This window comes from Bos mutus, chromosome 13 (genome assembly GCF_027580195.1).
Source record: "Bos mutus isolate GX-2022 chromosome 13, NWIPB_WYAK_1.1, whole genome shotgun sequence".
Lineage (NCBI taxonomy): Eukaryota > Metazoa > Chordata > Mammalia > Artiodactyla > Bovidae > Bos > Bos mutus.
The window spans coordinates 58,124,655-58,146,718 of NC_091629.1; the positions used below are offsets into that span (position 1 = coordinate 58,124,655).

Below are 22,064 nucleotides of genomic sequence, written 5' to 3' on the forward strand. Positions count from 1 at the left end.
AAAATAATATGCTATCTAAGAGGACGACAGACAATGAAGACGGGGAAAATCCTATGCAAGGTCATGATGAGTGTTGTCAGGAAAGAGTGATGGGGATTCAAGAGGCTGAAGAGGGTCAGGGAAACACCCTGGAATAAGGAGACCTTGAGCAGAGGCTGCCAAAAATGAGCCTGGTGTATTTGAGCAGCAGCCAGAACCAGGGTGGCTGGAACTGAGTGGGTGAGGGGAGGGGAGTGGAAGGGGATGAGGCAGAGAGGCCACAGGGGCAGGTCATGAGGAGCCTTGTAGGACTTTGTAAGAATCTGAATTTGACTCTGAGAGAGCTGGGGAGTCACTGAGGGACTGGTCATGGAAGCCATGTGATAGGACTCAAGTTGAAGCAGGAACCCTGAGGCTGCAAAGTGGAGAGTGGCCTCTAGGGAACAAGGGCAGAGACCGAGGCCCCTGGGCAGGCTGCTGCTGTGGTCCAGTGAGCCATGGTGCAGTGTGTACCTGTTTTGTTCCTTGGGTAGATCACAGTGCTTTAGAAGAACATGAATGACTTGCTCTGTTGAGGTTTCTCTGGAGGCTTCCTCACATATTACGAATCATTCAATCTTAAGGCATTTGTGATGGGTTCACTCTCCACCCCTCTCCCCTCCCTGAGGTGCGGGGGCAGGGAAAGAGGAAAGATGGAAATGAAAATTCCCACTCCCCTAATCAAGTGTTGGTTACCCTGACAACACACTCCATCCTTGGTTTAGGCTGAGTGTGTTTTCTTTAATTAAAAAAAATTAATTAATTTATTTTAATTGGAGGCTAATTATTTTACAATATTGTAGTGGTTTTTCAGGCTGAGTGTTTACTAGTCACCTCCCTCACATGATAAAAGACTCCTTGCTGCTGTCATCTCTCAGGAAACTTTAGCAGTGTTAGGAGCTCTGCATCAGGAATAGGAAGAAGACCAAATTAATAGTTCTTTATAGTCACAGTATCACTATAACCTCAATATTCCATGATTCCAGTGCTCATGCTGTGACCAGAGTGAACACGCTGGAGGGTCACAGCCCAGGAGGACATCAGATTCTCCAACCAAATTCCTGCCTGGACCAGTGTCTGGTAAAGAGCACGTGTCCATCTAGTGTAAAAGCTGTGACAGTGGTTGCAGGAAGGTGGCCTGTGTCACACCTGTCATCTGAGCTAGGTGAGGGGGGTCAGGGCATTGAGGTCCAGGTGAGATGACACGTGCAGGAGGCTTAAAGGAGGACGTATGCTAACACACTGCTGATCACTTATCTGCCCGTTGATGGGCTTGCATCCACTCATGACCATTCATCACATGCCATCTACTGTTCTAGGTGCTGGGACTTTCCCTGAGTGACATATTGGAATCACAATCTGTGTTTACAGACACCCACAGGCATAGTCAAGTCTAAAAACTGCTGTTAATGGAACTTAGGCTCCTGCAGAGAAAAGCAGGAGGCATGCTTAGGTAAGGAGATTGGGCAATAAAAAGGACTTACACAACTCCTCCCCTTCCCCACTCTCCTCCTCATCACCTGAGGTCACCCCCTAGCCAGGGTGTTAAAAACTCGGTCCGTCCCCAGCATCCTCAGGAGCCCTCCTGCAAGGCCACGAAGATGAGCCGGCTCTGCCTCTCTGCAGCCCTTCTGGTCCTCCTGGTAAGTCTGGTGGACAGCACCCCAGCATTTAGAAACAATATTCAGGACCAAGGTATGTCTGGACTCACCTCTCCTCTACAGGTTCCAGGGAATGATGGGAGGCCATCAAAGTGATGAGGGGTGGGGGGAAGGTGAGAGGTCGTGCTGCCAACCCTCTCTGGATTTCTCCTGTCATGTGGGGCAGGATTTGTGTTATTTTGGTGTTGGCTGAATTGGTCTTCCTCAATAGATGAGGACATTCTCTGGTTCTGAGGTCTACTCTCAGGTTGTGGTATGTGAGCTTCTCGTTGGGGTGGCTTCTCATGTTGCAAAGCAGGGGCTCTAGGCATCTGGGCTCACCAGTTGCAGTTCACCTGCCTAGTTGTGCCACGGCACGTGGAGTCTTCCCAAATCAGGGTTCAAACTCATCAACGCTGCAATGGCAGACAGATTCTTAACTACTGCACCCCAAGGAAGTCTGAAGTTGCAAGTATTGAGCTCCACTGATATTATGAATGTCACGAATAAATATATTACGTATGTAGGACTTCCCTGGTGGCTTAGACGATAAGCATCTGCCTACAATGTGGGAGACCCGGGTTTGATCCCTGGGTTGGGAAGATCTCCTGGAGAAGGAAATGGCAACCCACTCCAGTACTTTTGCCTGGAAAATTCCATGGACGGAGGAGCCTGGTAGGCTACAGTCCATGGGGTCGCAAAGAGTCAGACACGACTGAGGGACTTCACTGTCAGTGTCAATGTCATGGAAGTGGATGGTGCTGGTGGAGAAGCCATGTGTTTCATATTAGGAAAAAACTGAGACTCCTCCTCCCCTGTGATTTGGAGGCTCAGGTGAGGCTTGGGGAGAGGTGAATTGGATAGTAGGACCCTGGACCCAGAAACCCTGTATTTTCAAGTTCCTAGCAAATCAATAGTGTATCAAATGGGTTGTGACCTGACAGTATCTTGTCCTGACCAGGCCATCCACATGCTTATGTGCTGGGGCAAGTCATCTGCAATTTCCTCTTCAGATTAAGGGAAACATGTTCCATGAGTTCTTTGAAGAGACGATGAGCCAGAAATATAAACAACTTATTCACATGTCACAGCCAGATTTGTCCATTTTCCACCACAATATATGAATCTGAAAAAATTTTCTCTACTAGCTTGCTTTACCAAGTGAAAATATTTATCAAATAGTGATTATTCATCTGTTATTAAAACTAACTGAAAGATGTGGAACCGTGGAGAAGAGCAATTGCAGGGAGAGCAAGAAACACAGCCCTCTTGTGGTAGGCTGTGGGACGAAGACTGAGACAACATTACGAGAGTCTCCAAGCCCTTTCCCTTGTCTTTTTTTGACTGTTATTTTCTTATCCATGTTTGATCCTTTCCCTGTTTCATAGACCAGGCCTCCTGAAACTTTTGTAATTTACTCCCTTTCACAGATGAGAAGATGATTTTCATAAGACAACATGAAAAACACACAGTACAGGAATTCCCAACACAAATACTCAAAAAGGAGAATAAAGGTTTGTGGTTATTGCACCTCTGAGGAGAGAGAATGGCACTGAGATTGACATCAATCACCTATGGCCAATAATTCAATCAATAAGCCTATTTCTTTTCTTTCTTTCTTTCTTTCTTTTTTTTTTTTACTTTACAATATTGTATTGGTTTTGCCATACATTGACATGAATCTGCCACGGGGGTACATGTGTTAGCCATCCTGAACCCCCCTCCTACCTCCCTCCCCATACCATCCCTCTGGGTCATCCCAGTGTACCAGCCCTGAGCACCCTGTATCATGCATTGAACTTGGACTGGCGATTTGTTTCACATATGATAATATACATGTTTCAATGCCATTCTCCCAAATCATCCCAACCTTGCCCTCTCCCACAGAGTCCAAAAGACTGTTTTATACATCTGTGTCACTTTTGCTGTCTCGCACACAGGGTTATCGTTACTATCTTTCTAAATTCCATATATATGCGTTAGTATACTGTATTGGTGTTTTTCTTTCTGTCTTACTTCACTCTGTATAATAGGCTCTAGTTTTATCCACCTCATTAGAACTGATTCAAATGTATTCTTTTTAATGGCTGAGTAATACTCCATTGTGTATTTGTACCACAGCTTTCTTATCCATTCATGTGCTGATGGATAGGTTGCTTCCATGTCCTGACTGTTGTAAACAGTGCTGCGATGAACATTGGGGTACACATGTCTCTTTCAATTCTGGTTTCCTCGGTGTGTATGCCCAGCAGTGGGATTGCTGGTTCGTATGGCAGTTCTATTTCCATTTTTTTAAGGAATCTCTACACTGTTCTCCATAGTGGCTGTACTAGTTTGCATTCCCACCAACAGTGTAAAAGGGTTCCCTTTTCTCCACACCCTCTCCAGTATTTATTGCTTGTAGACTTTTGGATAGCTGCCATTCTGACTGGTGTGAAGTGGTACCTCATTGTGGTTTTGATTTGCATTTCTCTGATAATGAGTGATCTTTTCATGTGTTTGTTAGCCGTCTGTATGTCTTCTTTGGAGAAATGTCTGTTTAGTTCTTTGGCCCATTTTTTGATTGGGTTGTTTATTTTTCTGGAATTGAGCTGCAGGAGTTGCTTGTATGTTTTTTAGATTAATTCTTTGTCCGTTGCTTCATTTGTTATTATTTCTCCCATTCTGAAGGCTGTCTTTTCACCTTGCTTATAGTTTCCTTTGTTGTGCAAAAGCTTTTAAGTTTAATTAGGTCTGAATTTGTTTATTTTTGCTTTTATTTCCAATATTCTGGGAGGTGGGTCATAGAGGATCCTGCTGCGATTTATGTCAGAGAGTGTTTTGCCTATGTTCTCCTCTAGGAGTTTTATAGTTTCTGGTCTTATGTTTAGATCTTTAATCCATTTTGAGTTTATTTTTGTGTATGGTGTTAGAAGGCAATGGCACCTTACTCCAGTGCTCTTGCTTGGAAAATCCCATGGATGGAGGAGCCTGGTAGGCTGCAGTCCATGGGGTCGCTAAGAGTCAGACATGACAGAGTGACTTCACTTTCACTTTTCACTTTCATGCACTGGAGAAGGAAATGGCAACACACTCCAATGTTCTTGCCTGGAGAATCCCAGGGACGGGGGAGCCTGATGGGCTGCCATCATGGGGTCGCACAGAGTCGGACACGATTGAAGCGACTTAGCAGCCGTAGCAGCAGCATGGTGTTAGAAAGTGTTCTAGTTTCATTCTTTTACAGGTGGTTGACCAGTTTTCCCAGCACCACTTGTTAAAAAGATTGTCTTTTTTCCATTGTATATTCTTGCCTCCTTTGTCAGAGATAATGTATCCATAGGTGTGTGGATTTATCTCTGGAGTTTCTATTTTGTTCCATTGATCTATATTTCTGTCTTTGTGCCAGTACCATACTGTCTTGATGACTGTGGCTTTGTAGTAGAGCCTGAAGTCAGGTAGGTTGATTCCTCCAGTTCCATTCTTCTTTCTCAAGATTGCTTTGGCTATTTGAGATTTTTTGTATTTCCATACAAACTGTGAAATTATTTGTTCTAGCTATGTGAAAAATACCATTGGTAGCTTGATAGGGATTGCATTGAATGTATAAATTACTTTGGGAAGTATACTCATTTTCACTATATTGATTCTTCCGATCCATGAACACGGATATTTCTCCATCTATTAGTGTCCTCTTTGATTTCTTTCACCAGTGTTTTATAGTTTTCTATATATAGGTCTTTAGTTTCTTTAGGTAGATATATTCCTAAGTATTTCATTCTTTCATTGCAATGGTGAATGGAATTGTTTCCTTAATTTCTCTTTCTGTTTTCTCATTGTTAGTGTGTAGGAATGCAAGGGATTTCTGTGTGTTGATTTTATATCCTGCAACTTTACTATAATCATTGATTAACTCTAGTAATTTTCTGGTGGAGTCTTTAGGGTTTTCTATGTAGAGGATCATGTCATCTGCAAATAGTGAGAGTTTTACTTCTTCTTTTCCAATTTGGATTCCTTTTATTTCTTTTTCTGCTCTGATTGCTGTGGCCCAAACTTCCAAAACTATGTTGAATAGTAGTGGTGAGAGTGGGCACCCTTGTCTTGTTCCTGACTTTAGGGGAAACGCTTTCAATTTTTCACCATTGAGGATAATGTTTGCTGTGGGTTTGTTATATATAGTTTTTATTATGTTGAGGTGAGGTATGTTCCTTCTATACCTCCTTTCTGGAGGGTTTTTATCATAATTGGATGTTGAATTTTGTCAAAGGCTTTCTCTGTATCTACTGAGATAATCATATGGCTTTTATTTTTCAATTTATTAATGTGGTGTATGACATTGACTGATTTGCAGATATTGAAGAATCCTTGCAACCGTGGGATAAAGCCAACTTGGTCATGATATATAATCTTTTTAATGTATTGTTGGATTCTGTTTGCTAGAATTTTGTTAAGGATTTTTGCATTTATGTTCATCAGTGATACTGGCCTGTAGTTTGCTTTTTTTATGGCATCTTTGCCAGGTTTTGGTATTAGGGTGATGGTGGCCTCATAGAATGAGTTTGGAAGTTTACCTTCCTCTGAAATTTTCTGAAAGACTTTGAGTAGGATAGGTGTTAGCTCTCTTCTAAATTTTTGGTAGAATTCAGCTGTGAAGTCGTCTAGACCTGGGCTTTTGTTTGCTGGAAGATTTCTGATTACATTTTCAATTTCCTTGCTTGTAATGGGTCTGCTAAGATTTTCTATTTCTTCCTGGTTCAGTATTGGAAAGTTGTACTTTTCTAAGAATTTGTTCATTTCTTCCAAGTTGTCCATTTTATTGGTATATAATTGTTGATAGTAGTCTCTTATGATCCTTTGTATTTCTGTGTTGTCTGTTGTGATCTCTCCATTTTCATTTCTAATTTTATTGATTTGATTTTTCTCCCTTTGTTTCTTGATGAGTCTGGCTAATGGTTTGTCAATTTTATTTATCCTCTCAAAGAACCAGCTTTTGGCTTTGTTGATTTTTGCTATGGTGTCTTTTGCATTTATTTCTGCCCTAATTTTTAAGATTTCTTTCCTTCTACTAACCCTGGGGTTCTTAATTTCTTTCTTTTCTAGTTGCTTTAGGTGTAGAGTTAGGCTATTTATTTGACTGTTTTCTTGTTTCTTGAGGTATGCCTGTATTGCTACGATCCTTCCTCTTAGCACTGCTTTTACAGTGTCCCACAGGTTTTGGTTCATTGTGTTTTCATTTTCATTCATTTCTATGCATATTTTGATTTCTTTTTAGATTTCTTTGGTGATTTGTTGGTTATTCAGCAGCTTATTGTTCAGCCTCCATATGTTGGAATTTTTAATAGTTTTCCTCCTGTAATTGAGATCTAATCTTACTGAATTGTGGTCAGAAAAGATGCTTGGAATGATTTCAGCTTTTTTTTTTTTTTTAATTTACCAAGGCTAGATTTATGGCCCAGGATGTGATCTATCCTGGAGAAGGTTCCATGTGCGCTTGAGAAAAAGATGAAATTTATTGTTTTGGGGTGAAATGTCCTATAGATGTCAACTAGGTCTAACTGGTCTATTGTATCATTTAAAGTTTGTGTTTCCTTGTTAATTTTCTGTTTCATTGATCTATTCATAGGTGTGAGTGGGGTATTAAAGTCTCCCACTATTATTGTGTTATTGTTAATTTCCCCTTTCATACTTGTTAGCATTTGTCTTACATATTGCGGTGCTCCTATGTTGGGTGCATATATATTTATAATTGTTATTCTTCTTCTTGGATTGATCCTTTGATCATTATGTAGTGTCCTTCTTTGTCTCTTTTCACAGCCTTTGTTTTAAAGTCTATTTTATCTGATATGAGTATTGCTACTCCTGCTTTCTTTTGGTCTCTATTTGTGTGGAATATCTTTTTCCAGCTCTTCACTTTCAGTCTGTATGTGTCCCCTGTTTTGAGATGGGTCTCTTGTAGACAACATATATAGGGGTCTTGTTTTTGTATCCATTCAGCTAGTCTTCTTTGTCTTTTGGTTGGGGCATTCAACCCATTTACATTTAAGGTAATTATTGATAAGTATGATCCTGTTGCCATTTACTTCACTGTTTTGGGTTCGAGTTTATGCACCCTTCTTGTGTTTCCTGTCTAGAGAAGATCCTTTAGCATTTGTTGGAGAGCTGGTTTGGTGGTGCTGAATTTTCTCAGCTTTTGCTTGTCTGTAAAGCTTTTGATTTCTCCTTCATATTTGAATGAGATCCTTGCTGGGTACAGTAATCTGGGCTGTAGGTTATTTTCTTTCATCACTTTAAGTATGTCTTGCCATTCCCTCCTGGCCTGAAGAATTTCTATTGAAAGATCAGCTGTTATCCTTATGGGAATCCCCTTGTGTGTTATTTGTTGTTTTTCCCTTGCTGCTTTTAATATTTGTTCTTTGTTAATTTGATTAATATGTGTCTTGGGGTGTTTTGCCTTGGATTTATCCTGTTTGAGACTCTCTGGGTTTCTTGGACTTGGGTGATTATTTCCTTCCCCATTTTAGGGGAGTTTTTAACTATTATCTCATCAAGTATTTTCTCCTGGTCTTTCTTTTTGTCTTCTTCTGGGACTCCCATGATTTGAATGTTGGGGCATTTAACATTGTCCCCGAGGTCTCTGAGACTGTCATCATTTCTTTTAATTTGTTTTTCTTCTTTCCTCTCTGCTTCATTTTTTTCTACCATTCTATCTTCTACCTCACTGATCCTATCTTCTGCCTCCATTATTCTACTCTTGGTTCCCTCCAGAGTGTTTTTGATCTCATTTATTGTATTATTCATTATATATTGACTCTTTTATTTCTTCTAGATCCTTGTTAAACCTTTCTTGCATCTTCTCAATCCTTTTCTCCAGGCTATTTATCTGTAACTCCATTTTGTTTTCAAGATTTTGGATCATTTTCACTAGCATTATTTGGAATTCTTTATCAGGTAGATTCCCTATCTCTTCCTCTTTTGTTTGGTTTGGTGGGCATTTATCCTGTTACTTTACCTGCTGGGTATTTCTATGCCTTTTCATTTTATTTATATTGCTGTGTTTGGGGTGGCCTTTCCATATTCTGGCAGTTGGTGGTTCATGTTTATTGTGGAGTTTCCTTGCTGTGGGTGGGGTTGGATGGGTGGCTTGTCATGGTTTCCTGGTTAGGGAAGCTTGTGTAGGTGTTCTGGTGGGTGGAGCTGGATTTCTTCTCTCTGGAGTGCAATGAAGTGTCCAGTAATGAGTTATGAGATGTCGATGGGTTTGGAGTAACTTTGGGCAGCCTGTGTATTGAAGCTCAGGGCTATGTGCCTGTGTTGCTGGAGAATTTGCATGGTATGTCTTGCTCTGGAATTTGTTGGCCCTTGGGTGGTGCTTCGTTTCAGTGTAGGTATGGAGGCATTTGATGAGCTCTTATCGATTAATGTTCCCTGGAGTCAAGAGTTCTCTGGTGTTCTCAGGATTTGGACTTAAGCATCCTGCCACTGGTTTTTAGTCTTATTCTTACAGTAGCCTCAAGACTTCTCCATCTATACTTCACTTTCAGATAGTTCTTTGATCCGGCTTATACTTCTCAAGATCTATAGGCTCCTTCCTATGTAGTCGGTACTAACTATAGGGTTTTAATCTATTGCACCTGTCACTTCCAAGGCTGTTCCCCCTGTTTTTGCTTCTTCTGTTTGCTGATCTCTTCAGTGTCTAATTTTGGCCCTGACACAAGGGGGCGGTGGTGGACACTTTTTTAGGGTCACTTGTTCAGTCGTGCTGTGGGGAGTGAGGAAGGCTGCAAACAGATATCACTGGCGTGTGTGGGGAGTGCTCGCTGTGTCTCGGCCACACGGGTTTGCCCCCACTCACGGTTGTGTGCTTCCCCTGTCTACACTGCTTAGGCTCTAGGTTGCTCCTCCGAGAACTGTCCGAGGCCGGCTCTGGGCTGCATGCACCTCTCAGGTCTAAGCCACTCAGGTTCAGACACTCGGGTAGTCCTCAAAGGCACAGACTCGGTTGGGCCTGCGTTTTGTGCCCTTCCCAGGTCCTAGTAGCTCAGGTGACCAGGTGTTTGGCGAGCATGGTCGCTGTGACTTATCACCTCCCCTGTCCCTGCCACTCGGTTTTCTGGGTGTACAACCGGCGCACCTTCTCAGGCACTTGTTGACCATCCAGAATCTCAAGAAGTCTTGTTTAGCAACGAAGCGCACTTGCAGTAGGGTAGATGATGCCTCTCTGTGGCCGCGATTGCCCCCTTCTGGCTCTGGCTGCCCTCGCCTGCCTATCTCTGGTGGGGGATGGGCCGGTCTGCAGCCAGCCTGCTCTGTTCAGTCCTTTGTTCTGTGAGTGGGCCTGGCAGTGTCTTAGGTTAAGGCTTTTCATGTGGTAGTTATCCCATAGTCTGGTTTGCTATCTCAAGTTAGTTCCCTCAGATTGCCCTCAAGGCATTCAGGCCTGGTTCTTACTCTAAGCAATGCAGCCCACACCTCCCTGCCCAGTCCCCGCTTGTTTGTGGCAGATGCAGGCATCTGCGCTGCTTCTCTGCTGAGAGTTACCCTTGGTCCCGTAATCTGTGGGTTTTAATTATTTATTTATTTTTCCTCCCGGTTATGTTGCCCTCTGAGGTTCCAAGGCTCGCCACAGACTCACCAGTGAGAGTGTTTCCTGGTGTTTGGAAACTTCTCTCTTTTTTAAGACTCCCTTCCCAGGACAGATCTCTGTCCCTACCTCTTTTGTCTCTCTTTTTGTCTTTTATATTTTTTCCTACCTCCTTTCGAAGACAATGGGCTGCTTTTCTGGGTGCCTGATGTCTTCTGCCGGCATTCAGAAGTTGTTTTGTGGAATTTACTCAGCATTCAAATGTTCTTTTGATGAATTTGTGGGGGAGAAAGTGGTCTCCCCGTCCTATTCATCTGCCATCTTAGGACCGCCCCCAAGCCTATTTCTTGAAACCTCAAAAAAGTGCATGAATATTTTGGCTCAACAGGTTTTCCGGGTGATGAACACAAGTACATGATGTGAGGGTTCTGTGCTCACTAGGGCATGGACGCTTCACACACCTCCACTCCCCTTTGTCCTACACATCTCCTCCATTTCACAGTTTGTGAGCTTTATGTGTATGTTCATCTGAGAAGAGTAAGTATGGGCTTTCCTAAGTTTGGGTGTCAATTCCTTTCTCTTATTGAATGTAGAGGGGTGATCATGGAATCACCACATTTTGGCCATTTGGCCACAAGCATAAATAACTCAGGATCAGGTGGCTGGCACTAAAGTGAGGGCACTTTTGAGCCCTCGGTGGGTGGGATCTGCACTAAATGCACTGATTTCATATCAGACGTCAGTTGACCAGGGGACACCCAGTATGTCTTTGGGGAATTGATTGATATTGGTAGAGACATCACATATTTGGTGTGACATCACTCACTCTGCTCTGTGATTTGGGGGCTCAGGTGAAGCCTGAGGCCAGGAAGTAATGAAAGTAGACACTGTATCCAGAAACTCTTACAAATAAGCTGTTTTTAAAGAATTCCTGGTAGAATCATGTATTGTATTAGATAGATTGTAATATCATAGTAACTAGTCTTGACCCTACCACCCACAACTTTTGTCCTGGGTCAAGTCATCTACAGTTTCCTCATCTGAACAGGGACACATGTTGCAAGCATTCTTTGAACAGATTACCAATAATGAGTGTGAAGAATTTATTCATGTTTAATGACTGATTTTGTCATTTTCCACCAACATGTTAATCTGAAGAAGTTTATCCTTTGACCTCCTGTGGGGAAGAAAACATATCGAGGTATCAAATAATCATCATTCCTCTATTATTAAAATAAGCAGAAAGACCTGGGACCACTGAAAAGCAAGAAACACAGCCCTTGTGTGGTTTGCTTGTGGGATCAAGGCTGAGACAATATGAGGAAAGCCTCCTGGCCTTCTCCCATTGTCCTCTTTTGACTATTATTTTAATATTTGTATTTGGTCCATATTTGATCCTTGTCCTGGTTCATTGCCCCGGCCTCCTGAAACTCTTGGAATTTACTTTCTTTGCTAGGTCATGAGACCACTCAGGGAAAGCAACTCAGGAAACCTTCAGGTACTGGGGGTCTTCCCCAAAACTCCAACACCCAGTTAGAATTTTAAAATTTCACCACTTTCTTGCCAGCACCTCTGGGAAGAGGGGCAGGACCTGAGATTCAGATCAGTCAGCAAAGGCCACTAACTCAGTATATATGGCTATTTATTGAAAACCTCCATAAAAATCCATAAATATTTGGGTTTGGAGAGGTTTCAGGGTTAATGATGACCCGTAAAGACTATTTTATTATCCTCTTAGCAGACTGAAGGTTAGAGGGAGTTTGACCATTATGCCAATGTGCCCCATCATCAAGGTGATTGTGTACTACAAGGAAATCAATTATATCCTTTGTATTTAAGGACCTTGCACTTGTTTAGAGAATGAAAATGGGAATTATTAAGTCCCTACAAAGCACGGTGCTTGGGGGTGGGGAAACCTGGCAAAATAACTTGCTTTTCAGAAGGGAGACATAAAATAGCAAAGGGGAGAAATGTTATGGTGGGTTATCAGTTTCTGGAAGGTAGAGAGTGAGGCAGAGAAAGGAAGCTGTGCTTTTTGTCTAAAGGGTCAAAGAAACCCTTTGTGATAGGGAGGTGTTGAGAAGAGACTGCAGAAGTAACGTGCCTGCTGTGCTTTGAGTAGCAGAAGGGACCAGTGTTACTGGAGATTAGTATGTGTAGGTGAGGGGAAAAGAGTAGAAGGGGATGAGGCATAGAGGCCTCTTTGAACAGATTACCAATCATGAATATAATGATTTGTAAAGGGAGCATGTCATGAGAAGCCTTGTAAGGCTTTATAAGAATCAGAATTTGACTGTCAGAGAAAAGGGGACTCACTGAAGAATTGGTCTCCTGGGAGCCATGGGATAAGACTGAATTAAGAGAATCCTTGAGGTTGCAGTGCAGAGAGTGGCCTCTAGGGAGTAAAGAGCAGAGAGAGCCCCAGTGATTAGGCTACTGCGGTGGTTCACGTGGAGTGTTTATTTATATTTTTCCCTGGGTGGATCCCATGTCTTTTGAATAACACGAATGTCTTGTTCTGTTGAAGTTTCTATGGAGGCTTCTTTTCCTAGTCATGATGCATTAAATCATTAGTCATTGGAGATTGTTCAATAGATGGTTCCATTACCCTCCCTGAGGTTGAGGCTTCCCTGTCCATCATCAACTCGTAAAGTTTACTCAAACTCTTGTCCATTCAGTCGGTGATGCCACCCAACCATCTCATCCTCTGTCGTCCCCTTTTTCTCCAGCCCTCAATCTTGCCCAGCAAGAGAGTCTTTTCCAATGAGTCAGCTCTCTAAATCAGGTGGCCAAAATATTGGTGTTTCTGCTTCAGCATCAGTCCTTCCAATGAATATTCAGGACTGATCTTCTTTACAATGGGCTGGTTTGATCTCCTTGCAGTCCAAGGGACTCTCAAGAGTCTTCTCCAATACCTCGGTTCAAAAGCATCAATTCTTTGGTGCTCAGCTTTCTTTATAGTCCAATTCTCACATCAGTACATGACTACTGAAAAAACCATAGCTTTGACTAGACAGACCTTTGTTGGCAAAGTAATGTCTCTCCTTTTTAATATGCTGTCTAGGTTGGTCATAGCTTTTTTTCCCCCAAGGAGCAAGCATCTTTTAATTTCATGGCTGCAGTCACCATCTGTAGTGATTTTGGACCACAAGAAAATAAAGTCTGTCACTGTTTCCATTGTTTATGCATCTATTTGCCATGAAGTGATCAGACTGGATGCCATGATCTTCCTTTTCTGAATGCTGAGTTTTAAGCCAACTCTTTCACTCTCCTCTTTCACTTTGATTAAGAGGCTCTTTAGTTTCTCTTTGCTTTCTGCCATAAGGGTGGTGTCATCTGCATATCTTAGGTTACTGATATTTCTTCCGGAATTCTTGATTCCAGCTTGTGCTTCCTCCAGGCCGGCATTTCGCATGATGTACTTGGCATATAAGTTAAATAAGCACGGTGACAATAGACAGCCTTGACGTACTCCTTTCCCCATTTGCAACCAGTCTGCTTCTCCATGTCCAGTTCTAACTGTTGCTTCTTGACCTGCATACAGATTTCTCAAGAGGCAGGTCAGGTGGTCTGGTATTCCCATTTCTTGAAGAATTTTCCAGAGTTTGTTGTGATCCTCACAGTCAAAGGCTTTGTTGTAGTCAATAAAGCAGAAATAGATGTTTTTCTGTAACTCTCTTGCTTTTTTGATGACCCATTGGATGTTGGCAATTTGATCTCTGGTTCCTCTGCCTTTACTAAATCCAGCTTGAACATCTGGAAGTTCTCTGTTCACGTACTGTTGAAGCCTGACTTGGATTTTGAGCACTAATTTGCTGTTGTGTGAGATGAGTGCAATTGTGTGGTAGTTTGAACAATCTTTGGAATTGCCTTTCTCTGGGATTGGAATGAAAACTGACCTTTTCCAGTCCTGTGGCCACTGCTGAGTTTTCCTAATTTTCTGGCATATTGAGTGCAGCACTTTCACAGCATCATCTTTTAGGATTTGAAATACCTCAACTGGAATTCCATCACCTCCACTAGCTTTGTTCGTAGTGATGCTTCTTAAGGCCCACTTGAATTTGCATTCCAGGATGTCTGGCTCTAGTCCAGTGATCACACCATCATTTTTATCTGGGTCTTGAATATCTTTTTTGTGCAGTTCTTCTGTGTATTCTTGCCACCTCTTCTTTATATCTTCTGCTTCTGTTAGGTCCATAACATTTCTGTTCTTTATTGTGCCCATCTTTGCATGAAATATCCCCTTGGTATCTCTACTGAAGAGATCTCTAGTCTTTCCCATTCTGTTGTTTTCCTCTATTTCTTTGCGTTGACCACTGAGGAAGGCTTTCTTATCTCTCCTTGCTATTCTTTGGAACTCTGCATTCAAATGGTTATATCTTTCCTTTTCTCCTTTGCCTTTCAGTTCTCTTCTTTTCTCAGCTATTTGTAAGGCCTCCTCAGACAACCATTTTGCCTTTTTGTATTTCTTTTTCTTGTGTATGGTCTTGATCACTGCCTCCTGTACAATGTCACAAACCTCCATCCATAGTTCTTCAGACACTCTATCAGATCTAATTCCTTGAATCTGTCACTTTCACTGTATAATCGTTAGGGATTTGAGTTATATCATACCTGAATGGTCTTGTGGTTTTCCCTACTTTCTTCTATTTAAGTCTTAATTTTGCAATAAGGAGTTCAGGATCTTAGCCCCAGTCAGCTCTCAGTCTTGTTTTTGCTGACTGTATAGAGCTTCTCCATCTTTGGTTGCAAAGAATACAATCAATGTGATTTTGGTATTGACTATCTGGTGATGTCCATGTGTAGAGTCTTCTCTTGTCTTGTTGGAAGAGGGTGTCTGCTATGAGAACATTACTTAGTCATGATGTATTCAATCATTAGCCATTGGAGATTGTTCAATAGATGGTTCCATTACCCTCCTTGAGGTTGGGGGAAAGTGCGGGTTGGTGGGATAAAACACTATGGAAGAGGGTAGAAATGAAACTTCCCACCCTCCTATAGGTAGTCCTTTCCTGTGCAATCAGAGCCCATTCTGGCTTTTGAAGGTATTAACAAACTCACTGACTTCACATACCAACAGACACTTTTATTGTTTTCATCACATGAGAAATACCAAGATTTTTAGGAATAGTGTCAGAGAAAAGACAGTTATATGTATTTCCTCTTATAATCACAACATCATTAGTATCATTATTCATTTTATGGGATCCCATGAGGTAAACAAAGTAAACAGAGTGGCATGCTTTTTTTAATGCCTTTTTCCTTTATAGCATGATTCCTTCACAGTTTTTATGAGTAGTGAAACGTTTTTACCATACAGATCAGTGCAGAGAACATTAATAGTCTTATAAAACTCAGGTATCTATACCCAATAATTATTGACATATAAGGAATATTTTTTACCTGTGACTTCTTTTTGTTGTTGTAGAGCTGTGGGTTTTTTGTTTTTTTTGAACATTTACACATTTATTTGGGTGGACTGGTGATTAGTTGTGGGTCCGAGGCTCAGTAATTATGGCCTGCTGACTCAGTGCCTACAGCATTTGGGACTTTAGTTCCCTGACAAAGATTTGCACCCAGAATTCCTTTCTTGGAAGGAGGATTCTTAACTATTGGACCACCAGGGGATCCTATAGAAGTTTTCAGGCTAATTAAAGGCATTTGTATATCACATCATGCCACACAACATTCATAATTCCGTCTGAAAAAGGAGGTTTCAAATGGTCTTTCAATTTGACCATCTTCCACAACCCTAACATTCTCTATTGCAAACAAACTGGTGGTTCTAGTTGTCCTTTTTTTTTTTTTTTTTCTAGTTGTCTTTGTACGGAGCAGTGATGACCATCCTCATAACTGAGCCATTGCCCCTCTCCTTCCAGAAGCTCCTAAGCCTGCTTTCTGCTGCTGCTGCTGCTGCTAAGTCACTTCAGTCGTGTCCGACTCTATGCGACCCCGTAGACAGCAGCCCACCAGGCTCCCCCGTCCCTGGGATTCTCCAGGCAAGAAGACTGGAGTGGGTTGCCATTTCCTTCTCCAGTGCATGAAAGTGAAAAGTCAAAGTGAAGTCGCTCAGTCGTGTCCGACTCTCAGCAACTCCATGGACTACAGCCTACCAGGCTCTTCCGTCCATGGGATTTTCCAGGCAAGCTTTCTGTATGGAGCCTAAATTAATGGGTGACTGCAAGACCGTGATGATCAGGTACTTCTACAATGCCTATACTGGCCTGTGTGAGCGGTTTAGGTATGGCGGTTGTGGAGGAAACAAAAACAACTTCCTAACAAAAGAGGAGTGCATGAAGACCTGCGGTCAAGTGGCTGGTTCCCTGTGGTAAGACAGGGGCCAGGGCACAGGGGGAGGGGAAGGGCTGGGGAAAGGGGCAGAGCTCAGGGGGCCACACACCATTCACCCTGCACAGTGTCTTCCTCCTTGCTGCTGCCAGGAGGAGAGGCTGCAGTGTCCTCTGAAACTACACACTGAGAGAGTTCTCCAGGGAGAGGATGGCAGAAGGTCAACCCCAGATACCTCTTTGTGATCATCTCAGCCTGATCACATGCTCCTCTTTCTCAGTTGGGAACACTGATTCAGCCACCCTCCAGGGCAGGTCTGCAGTGCTCCTGAGTGCCCCACCTAGGCTTGGAAAACTCACTTTCTTCTTTTAGGTCATTCGGGTCATGAGGACTATGGTTACATATTATTTGGAAAGTCTAGGATCTGTCTAGTTGACTGGTGTCCACCCGTGGGACTGCAATGATGTCACTCAACAAGTTCCTTCTGTTTTGCAGAGGACGTGAGAGGAATGGTCCCCTGAAACTCTGAAGTCTGAGGAGGATCCCTGCAGGGCTGCGCTGTGTCTGCTTCTAAAACAGTTCAATCTCCTTCCAGTTTTTTCTCTTCCTACATGCCTCAGCTGTACTTGCTATTTCCTTTCCTCCATTGTCTTCATGTCTTAACTCTGCCTCATCCAGTTGGCTCTCAACACCATGAGACCCCAAAGCTCAATTATTGGCATGAAGGTGAGAGCTCATAATTATTTGAGGAAGGAAAGAAGGAATGTAGGAGTACATTCCTCATGACCAAAGTAACTATAGCCCTTTGGTTTGATGCCAGGATTTTTGTTTTGACCCCCATCCTCACGGCATCCTCACCGTCATCCCCCTCCCCACCATCACTGCTCTTCTTGTGCGTGGCCAAGTTGAAATTTCCAGGATCCAGTTCTCAGCATCCATAATGAGAGGAGAGTTTGGAATAAAGAAGACCCTTGGCCCTACAATGATGTTCCAATTTTCCTTTCTGTAGCTTCACACACTGTGGCTTATATTTCTATAAATGCATTTTCAAAACGAAACTGCCTGGAATGGAGTCTGTTATTTGCAACTACAAACCTTAACCAATAGGGTCCATGGAAATGGTGGTTCTTCTCTCTGTTCTGCAAACTGTGGGCACCTCCCCTTGCCCTGGCCAGAGACTGTGCCCTACCAGGTATAGGAAGCAAGTTCACTGTAGCATCACTGACCTCTTAATAGCTATACAAGCCACACAAAACCATGGGAGACAGACTCTTCCACAAGACAACTTTTATTCCTTTCTTTTAAGTTCAGTCAAATTTTGGGGTAGTTTGTCCTCATGGACTCTCAGAAGGAGAATGGGCATGAGGCTCATTTGTCCAGTTTTCTAAGGTATCTGATTCCCTGAAGTCATCTGTGGGGAGGGGGCTGCTTAGTTCAGTTCAGTTCAGTTCAGTCGCTCACTTGTGTCCGACTCTTTGCGACCCCATGAATCGCAGCACGCCAGGCCTCCCTGTCCATCACCAACTCCCAGAGTTCACTCAGACTCACGTCCATTGAGTCGGTGATGCCATCCAGCCATCTCATCCTCTGTCGTCCCCTTCTCCTCCTGCCCCCAATCCCTCCCAGCATCAGAGTCTTTTCCAATGAGTCAACTCTTCATTCAGTTAAAGAAGGACAATTACCCTTTAGTGCCCCGGGCTCTGTGTTAGCATTTTGCTTGCATTATTGTATTAACCATCCTGAGTCCTTCAAGAGAGGAAATGGAGGCATGGAGATGACACTGTTGTTCATTTCCTAACGTGGCAGTTTCCTGCTCTCCCCAGCAGAGGGCCTTTGATGATCTCCTGCTTCTGCCTCTGGGAAGATGTAGGATGGAGGCACCTTGGGAAAACAGACAGTATCCATTTCATGACAGATGAGTAAAGTAGGCATGGGGACCACAGAATTGTAATAAACAAGAACACAGATGGTGCTTGTGCTGTTACTCACTTCCTTGGAGTCTCGGGCAAATTTCTCAACATCCCTGAGCTTTCTTTTCTTTAGTATAAAATAAGGATAATGATCTTACTTCTTAGTATTTCTAGCTAGAGACCAATAGAAATACCCCCATCCCTAGTTGAATTTGTTGGGTTTGTTACTCACTGCAGCAAGGAACAGGATTTAAAAAAAATTTTTTTTAATTTTATTTTATTTTTAAACTTTACAATATTGTATTGGTTTTGCCAAATATCGAAATGAATCCACCACAGGTATACATGTGTTCCCCATCCTGAACCCTCCTCCCTCCCCATCCCATCCCTCAGGGTCATCCCAGTGCACCAGCCCTGAGAACCCTGTCCCATGCATTGAACTTGGACGGGTGATCTGTTTCGCATATGATAATATACATGTTTCAGTGGCATTCTTCCAAATCATCCCACCCTCACCCTCTCCTACAGAGTCCAAAAGACTGTTCTATACATCTGTGTCTCTTTTGCTGTCTCGCACATAGGGTTATCTGATTGATATCTTAATTTTCACTCTAAGAAGGGAAGACTAGATAGAGTTTAGAGGTGTACTTGTTCAAGAAAAGCTGTCACTCAAGATAGGAAGGTATTTGGTCATATCGGTAGTTTGTGTAATGTAGCTCCTTTGCTCAGGGCTAAAACATGATTACCCAATGTCCTATTTTTGCCTAAATCTTTCACCAACCCAGAATGACCTTATCTGATGTTGAAGCTTTGTAAAATGTTTATCTTGAGCAGAAGAACATAAGGGCCATTGTGGTATCAGGTCAGGTCTTAGAACTCAGAGGTTGCTTTTCTCTTTCTCTATCAATCTCATAGAGTATTGATGAGAATGAAAGAGATGTATTTGCTAAATTCTTTGTCCAAGACTGCCTGAGTAACCATTTAATGAAGGTCAGATATGATAATAGTGATAATAGTAGTATAAATATATGTTATCTAATTTTTAATAATTTTTAGTTGATAACAGTATAAAGAAAATGAGTTGGTATTAATGAAATAGCTTAGCTTCAGCAACTGACTGTATTTTCTGGTCTTTGGCAAGTCATTTCATCTCCCTGAGACACAGATTTTATTTATGCTTTTAATGAAAGAAGATGGTGATATCTGCATTAAGAAATCCTTAGATTTGCATACTTTTAAAAACCATATTGATTACACTGCTAATGGCATTGAACACCAAAACAAATAAAAGCACATGAAGTATTAGATCCCTCCACTCCTGATTGCTCTTTAGATGTGCTGTTGACTGTAGTAAGAAAGGAACAAATAACATTGACTAGTAATGTCATCTTCTACAAGTTCCCCCTCAAGTAACTGGAGCAGTGCCAGAGTGGAGTCATAGCCCCAATTCCAATTAGGTCTCCTTCTTCCTCAGAGATAACTGAAAGCCCTCTTGCTTCAGTGATTGACCTCACCCAGGTCCAGCTCTTTTCGCGACCCTCCATTGTCTTTGTGTGACTCTTTGGTCAATGCCATTAAGTGTTAATTACAATAATTACTCATTATTATTATTATTTCAAAGGACTTTGACTTTGCAGGGAGAAGAATATATGTCTATGGTCTCTGATGATTCAGAACAGCCTCATGATATGAGCAACATGATATCATGCTACAAGTAAAGAAGAGGGTAATTTGCTGCCCCAGATCACACAGCTAGGAAATGGCAGAATTGAGACTCAAACTGAGTTCCTCTGTTCCAAAAGAGTGAAGAGTCCAGAGTTGTGGTGGGGGTAGATGGGTCGTAGGTAACCTTCCAAGGTCCCTGAGATCCACTCTAGCCTCTGAGGTCCACTCTGGCAGGTAGATCTCCTGTTGGTGAAACCAGGTGAGGGGCAGTGGGTGGTCATGCTCTAGAGATGTGTTTATGTCTCTGCTTCCCTTCTGCTCACTCCCTTTATTTTATTTCTATCCAGAATATCAGGGTTTGTGCCCCAGATGGAGATGTTCTTCCCCGGCTCAATATCTCTTTGGACCACTGCCAGGTCAAGAGCTTATGTGTTCCAGTAGAGATGCTGCCACAATGGTTGCAGGAAATTACCTGTGTCATACCTGTCTTCTGAAGTAGGTGGGGTTAATGTGAGAGGGGGAGCATTGACATGTAGATATGCAGACCCCTGAATGAGGCTGTGAAGGAGGACCTGGGCTAATACACTGCTGATCACCTAGCAGTCTTTGATTTGCTCTCATCCACTCATGGACCATCCTTCAGATGCCATTCAGTGCTCTAGGTGCTGGGATGCTTCTTGAGGACCATATTGGACAAAATTCCACTTGTAGAATCACATTCTGTGTTTTCTTGACCACAGAGTCAAGTTTGAGGACCGAAGTCACGGGTTATTTGCCCAGAGCAGACACTAGCAGGACAGAGGAGCCTGGTGGGCTACAGTCCATGGAAACTCAAAGAGTCAGAACAGACTGAGTGACTGAGCAGAAGATACACACAGGCAGAAGCAGGCCAATGGAAGGTGGGGAGATTGCATATTGTACATGATTGACCCCAAATCCTCCATCTCCACACTCCCCTCCTTCTCACCCGTTCTTACTCATCTGCTGGGGTGTAAATAGATCTGTCAGCATGCGTCTTTCCATAGATGCCCTCTTCAAGGCAAAAAACATGAGCAGAATCGACATTTCTGCAGTCCTGCTCATGCTCCAGGGCACCCTAGTGGCTGGAATCTCAGGGAGTGAAGCCAGCAACCAGGTCCAGAGTAAGTCCCAAATCACCTCTCCTCTGCAGACTGGAGGAAAAGGAGGTGAGTGCATGGAAGGGGTGGGAAGAGGGGTGTGGTGGATGCTGCCAGCCCTCTCTGGATTTCTTCTGGGAAGTGAGCAGTTGAACTCCAGGGACACTTCTTGATTCTCAAAAAGCATGTGGTCTGCTTTTAATAAAAATATCCCACCTCATTTTACAAAATCATGAACTTCATCTCTGAGACTGTCAATTTCTAGTCTCTACCTTGTCCCTAAATGCCACTTTAGAAAAGTAAAAAGATCCATATTTGATCCATAACCTGGTTCACGCCCCAGGAATCCAGAAACTCTTGGAATTTATTGTCTTTCTCTAAGTACTGAAATCTCTGAAGGATGAGACCTTAGATAGTATCTGTGTGCACCTGGACTCCAGGATATGCCATCATATGATTAGAGGGTTAGAATTATCAGTCCCTAGACCCTCTGGGGAAGAGAGAATGGATACCGAGTTCCATCAACAATGGCCAAAGATTCAATAAAATTGCCTACCTCAAACCCTTAATTAAAACCCATGAACACTGCATTCAGAGAGTTTCAGAGGGGTGATAACATAAGTGGTTTGTAAGGGGGAAGTGTCCTGAGATGGCATGGATGCTCAGAATTTCCTACTCCCTCTTTGCCTTATGCTTCTCTTCCCTTTCGCTGTCTCAGAGTTTTATTTTTTATTATAAGAGGGGACCATATGTAAAAAGTTCCCCAGTTCTGTGAGTGGTTGTGATAACTTCTTGAACATGGGAGTTGGGTCAAACAATATCTGAATTAACAGTCAGTTGGTCACAGGTCTAAGTGACCCCAGGGCTC

The 22,064-nt window shown here is 42.7% G+C and overlaps 1 long non-coding RNA gene across 3 annotated transcripts in view; it reads left to right on the plus strand.

The window, feature by feature from the left end:
* Positions 1–17,535, plus strand: part of LOC138990546 (uncharacterized) — a 34,399-nt gene extending 16,864 nt beyond the window's left edge. For 2 of the 3 annotated variants that reach the window (XR_011466683.1, XR_011466681.1), the window contains 5 exons: positions 1,338–1,471; positions 1,587–1,661; positions 3,089–3,172; positions 16,032–16,543; positions 16,999–17,535. This is a non-coding gene — a long non-coding RNA (uncharacterized lncRNA). The remainder of the gene's footprint in view (positions 1–1,337; positions 1,472–1,586; positions 1,662–3,088; positions 3,173–16,031; positions 16,544–16,998) is intronic. The other variant, XR_011466682.1, reaches the window with a different exon arrangement.
* The last annotated feature ends 4,529 nt before the right edge of the window (positions 17,536–22,064 follow it).